Here is a 6,000-nt window from a genome sequence, read left to right on the forward strand (position 1 = left end):
TAAATTAAGACAACTCCTATGGCTCCTGCTAGTTGTTATACTCATCGACATGCAAGTCGTGATTCCTATTACAAGAACATGATCAATCTCATACATCACATATATCATTCATCACATCCTTTTGGCCATATCACATCACAAGGCATATGCTGCAAAAACAAGTTAGACGTCCTCTAATTGTTGTTGCAAGTTTTTACGTGGCTGCTATAGGTTTCTAGCAAGAACGTTTCTTACCTACGCCAAAACCACAACGTGATATGCCAATTTCTATTTACCCTTCATAAGGACCCTTTTCATCGAATCCGATCCGACTAAAGTGGGAGAGACAGACACCCGCTAGCCACCTTATGCAACTAGTGCATGTCAGTCGGTGGAACCAGTCTCACGTAAGAGTACGTGTAAGGTCAGTCCGGGCCGCTTCATCCCACGATGCCACCGAATCAAGATAAGACTAGTAACGGCAAGCAAATTGACAAAATCGATGCCCACAACAACTTGTGTTCTACTCGTGCATAGAAACTACGCATAGACCTAGCTCATGATGCCACTGTTGGGGAACGTAGAAGAAATTCAAAATTTTCTACGCATCACCAAGATCAATCTATGGAGTAATCTAGCAACGAGGGAAGGAGAGTGCATCTACATACCCTTGTAGATCGCTAAGCAGAAGCGTTCAAGTGAACGGGGTTGATGGAGTCGTACTCGTCGTGATCCAAATCACCGATGATCCTAGTGCCGAACGGACGGCACCTCCGCGTTCAACACACGTACAGCCCGGTGACGTCTCCTACGTCTTGATCCAGCAAGGGGAGAAGGAGAGGTTGGGGAAGACTCCATCCAGCAGCAGCACGACGGCGTGGTGGTGGTGGAGGAGCGCGGGACTCCAGCAGGGCTTCGCCAAGCACTACGAGAGACGAGGAGGAAGAGGGGTAGGGCTGCGCCAACAGGGAGATTGAATCGTCTCTTGGGCTGCCCCTTTGCTCAAGTATATATAGGGGAAGGGGAGGGGCTGCGCCCCCACCTAGGGTTCCCTCCCTAGGGGTGGCGGCAGCCCCCAGATCCCATCTGGGAGGCGGCCAAGGGGGAGAGAGAGGGGGGCGCACCTAGGGTGGGCTTTAGGGCCCATCTGCGCCTAGGGTTTGCCCCCTCTCCTCTTGAGGACGCCTTGGGCCTTGGTGGGAGGCGTCCCAGCCGACCTAGGGGCTGGTCCCTTCCCACTATTGGCCCATGTAAGCCTCCGGGGCTGGTGGCCCCACCTGGTGGACCCCCGGACCCCTCCGGTGGTCCCGGCACACTACCGGTGATGCCCGGAACACTTCCGGTGGCCAAAACCATACTTCCTATATATCAATCTTTACCTCCGGACCATTCCAGAACTCCTCGTGATGTCCGGGATCTCATCCGGGACTCCGAACAACATTCGGTAACCGCATACATACTTTCCCTATAACCGTAGCGTCATCGAACCTTAAGTGTGTAGACCCTACGGGTTCGGGAACCATGCAGACATGACCGAGACAACTCTCCGGCCAATAACCAACAGCGGGATCTGGATACCCATGTTGGCTCCCACATGTTCCACGATGATCTCATCGGATGAACCACGATGTCAAGGATTCAATCAATCCCGTATACAATTCCCTTTGTCCATCGGTATGATACTTGCCCGAGATTCGATCGTCGGTATCCCGATACCTTGTTCAATCTCGTTACCGGCAAGTCTCTTTACTCGTTCCGTAACACATCATCCCGTGATCAACTCCTTGATCACATTGTGCACATTATGATGATGTCCTACCGAGTGGGCCCAGAGATACCTCTCCGTTTACACGGAGTGACAAATCCCAGTCTCGATTCGTGCCAACCCAACAGACACTTTCGGAGATACCTGTAGTGAACCTTTATAGCCACCCAGTTATGTTGTGACGTTTGGTACACCCAAAGCATTCCTATGGTATCCGGGAGTTGCACAATCTCATGGTCTAAGGAAATGATACTTGACATTAGAAAAGCTTTAGCATACGAACTACACGATCTTTGTGCTAGGCTTAGGATTGGGTCTTGTCCATCACATCATTCTCCTAATGATGTGATCCCGTTATCAACGACATCCAATGTCCATGGTCAGGAAACCGTAACCATCTATTGATCAACGAGCTAGTCAACTAGAGGCTTACTAGGAACATGGTGTTGTCTATGTATCCACACATGTATCTGAGTTTCCTATCAACACAATTCTAGCATGGATAATAAACGATTATCATGAACAATGAAATATAATATAATAATAACTAATTTATTATTGCCTCTAGGGCATATTTCCAACAGGTTCTACATCACCAAGCCACGCGACACCAACTGGGTGGCGGCCCCTGAGTTTCGATCCGGAATCCCCATGCGGCTCACTTCCTGGAAGGAGAAGGGCCTGTCCTGGGGTTCATCGGTGGAGCTGGACGGACTCTAGAAGTGTATCCGGAACATGGTAGGCAAGAAACTTAAGCTTGTCAACATAGTCCAGGTCATGCTCTTTCGCCAGATCCTCCCGTGTCAACAACGGGCTTTCAACTTATGGGAGTTCGACCCGGCCCAGCACCAGACTCTACGCAAGCTCTTCGACACGACGCATAAGGACGTCTGGAAGGTGCTGTTCAAGGGCGCCGAGGTCCCTCCTTCTCTTACCGAGGACCGCAGGCTACGCGAAGCGCCCTGCGAATTCGGTAAGTTCTGTACATCTGGTAGGGTATTTATTTCCCATAGCTTAACCATGTGCGGGGTCTGAGCTCCCATGCCTTTGACCGGACTGGGTGGAGACATCGGGCCAGATTAACAGCTGGCCCCTCTACCCGAAGACCCTGCGGACGCTCTCTTTACGAAGATGCGGACTCTGGCTCCTTACGAGGTGCCAGAGAAGACCTAGAAGAAGGCCAAGGGAACCTGAAAGAGTTCCCGGTGCCAGGTGGTATCAGACTCATCGTCCGATAACTCCAAGACGCACTCCTCCCATGAAAACGAGGAGGAGGAAGATGAAGACTCTCCCCCTCCAGCTGGGGGAGACAAGAAAAGGAAGGCCGCCCCAACCGGGGAAGCCGAAGGGTCCAAGAAGGGAAGGACTCTCCTTCCGGACTATTCCACTACCGCCACCGACGGTGAAGACGGGTGGTTACTCAGGGCCAAGCCCCTGGCGAAGTCGTAAGTATTCAGATACCAGAGTAACTCATAGCAAACTTTTATCGCACTGCTCCTCCTAACGTCGAATATGATCATGCAGTCCGCCCCGAGCCCGTATCGATGTATCCTCGTCGGACGGTTCCTTGGGCTCGTCGGATATGGATAGCGATCCACTTCCATCCACCTCCTCTCCTCGCCCTACGGATAATGCTAAGATGTTGTCTCAAGGGGCACAGAGCCGGGGAGAAGTAGTCCCGGAGGCGCCTCAAGGCGAACTTCCGGACTCCAGGCATGAAGGGAGCAAGACTCCCAAGGGCTCCGAGTTCGGCCCCGAGCCGAACGCTGCGCCGGAACCTCCAGTGGTTCCAGACTCCGGCAGGTGCCCCCCTTCCAAGAGGGGCAAGCCTCCCGTGCCGGTGACCTCTGTCCATCCAGAGGCACCGGACAACCTGCTGTTAGCACTTCGCGGCGCTTCCATCGATGAAGAGCACCGCACTATTATGAGTGCGGTGATCAAGAAGGTTCAGTCTGTGAAGAGCGGACTGACTGAAGCCTGTGCCAGCCTTCTAACAGACTTTGAGGTAAGTATTTAAAATATAGGAAAATATTACCGCATAGACAGTAGCCCCTGATGCTCTATTTGGTGTTCACAAAGAAAAGCCGAATAGAGGATCAAATAATATCCGCAGGAGTCTAAATAAGTATGTCTGTATGCGTATGCAGGCTTCGCTGCTGGCCTCTGCCGCACTGACTGCGGAGGTCGCCGCTCTGAAGCAGAACTTCGAGCGGTCCAAGAAAGAGCTCGGCCTTGCCAAGAGGCAGCTCGAGGAGAACAAAGGTAAGTAATACCTTGTCTATATATATAAAAAAGGATATGGTGGCAAAATGATAGGATCATCATGGATGTGCCAGGGGCCACGACCGAAGTGGCGACCCTGAAGCAAGCGCTGTCCGAGGCCGAAAACAAAGTGGCCAAGGAGCGCATCGAGCGGGAAAAACAAGAGGCACGGGTGGGCGAGGTGCAGCAAGAGCTCCAGGCTCTCGTGAAGAAGCATGAGGCTTTGGAGCTTGACTCAAAGATGCGAGAGTCCGAGCTTGCCATGGCCCTCGAGAGCACAAAGCATGCCAAGGCCGAAGCCCAAAGGGCCCTCCAAGAAATTGAGGCGATGAGGAAGATAGCGGCGGGTAAGGCATTCATTATGCAAAGCAAGCATGTGAAAGTAAATTACTTATTACTTACCCGAGTCCGGAGCTCTCTAGGAGCATTCGCAGATTTGCCCCGCAGCATGTCGGATGCCGCAAAGCACTATCGGGCCGAGGAGGGAAGCTCAACGGAAAAGTTGTTCTCGTCTCAGTATACTGGGACCAAACACCCGATGCCTGTGAGCGACCAGCTGAAGCAACTGGTCGAGCTGCATAAGGCGGCCGAACAGGCCATGAGGGGCCTTATAGTCCGGATGTGGCCTGGCGACTCCCTTCCCAATAGCTACTTCGGCCTGGTGAGGCAGCTTGTGGATGTGTGCCCACGGCTGGAAGTCATAAAGCGGTCCGTCTGCATTGAAGGTGCACGTCGGGCTTTTGCCCGTGCGAAGGTGCACTAGGCCAAGATGGACGCCGAGAAGCTGGTGAAGGAGGGGCCGCCGCAGGGCAAGGAGCATTGCCACCCCGAGATGTATTATGAGGGTGTCCTGAAGGGTGCCCGTCTTGTGGCGAACGAGTGTGCTAAGGATGTAATTTTTGAATAAACTTGCTCGTGTGATCCTGTATTATGAAAACTTGTTCATATGCGCTATGCAACGCTTGTTTGAATTTAAAATATTACCTTCTATGCGGCCGTTTATCAAATCTAAGAGATGGCCAGTCGTCGGCTTCTACCCCCATGCCACGAGTGCTGGGGTGTTTGGGATAAATCTGAGCACTCTTTTCCCATTGTTAGGTCCTTCGAGGGAGGTGCTCAGCACGACGAACAAGGCAATCAGACTATAATGCTTTATCACTCTCACTTAGCCATAGAAGTCTACAATTTTAAATTTTGGCGAAGCCCCTAGTATTCGGAAGGCCGAATTCGGGGCGCTATCCACGCCTTTAAGACGGACAAAGCCGACTCCTCGCTCTAAGCGGCATAAGTCTTTAGGGACTCGAGACCTCTCGAACAGCGACCAGCTCTCACCTTATCATGACAGTCAGTTTTAGCTTTCTCTACTGAGGTGCTTAGCCTAGATGAACCGGGGCACAATCGCAGTAGTTCTCCCAGTGCTACCTTAGCCGATATAGCGGAACGTAAGGTACCAAAACATGGGAGCCGGGCAAACCCAACTATTGACCCAAGACATGATTCGGAGCCGATGCATATAATGCTATAAGTTCGGGGTGCCGCACTGTCGAAAGTGTTCGGACTTCTCATGCCGTATTATGGGGTACGCTTAAGCCCCTGGCGTATTGGCCGTACTAGAGTGTACAAGTGCTGGATGTCATGAATGAACATATATAAAAAAGAAAGAATAGAGAATGCGGTAATAGTCAGTGCTATGCATTGTTTATTCAAAAAGGTGCGTCGAAGAAGAATGATACAAGTAGTGCGATAAGCAAAAAGTAGGACTATTTGACACGTCCCCTCCAAGGGAAAGCTGAGGAATGGTATTTAAAGCATGTATTTCACTCGTTATCAGAGACCACCTGGGAGTTCCATGGTGCGACGTAGCTTTCTGCCTCCTTGGTTGTTGCATCGTGTGTCCGGCAATCGTACTGCTGGATGGGGTTTCCAGAGATTAAAGTCCTGAAAGAGAGAAAAAATACAAAGCGGGAAGCCCCTAGTGCGGTTGAGCCGCGTCT

The sequence above is a fragment of the Triticum urartu genome, chromosome 1A, assembly GCF_056163025.1.
Source record: "Triticum urartu cultivar PI428250 chromosome 1A, HENAU_Tu73, whole genome shotgun sequence".
NCBI lineage: Eukaryota > Viridiplantae > Streptophyta > Magnoliopsida > Poales > Poaceae > Triticum > Triticum urartu.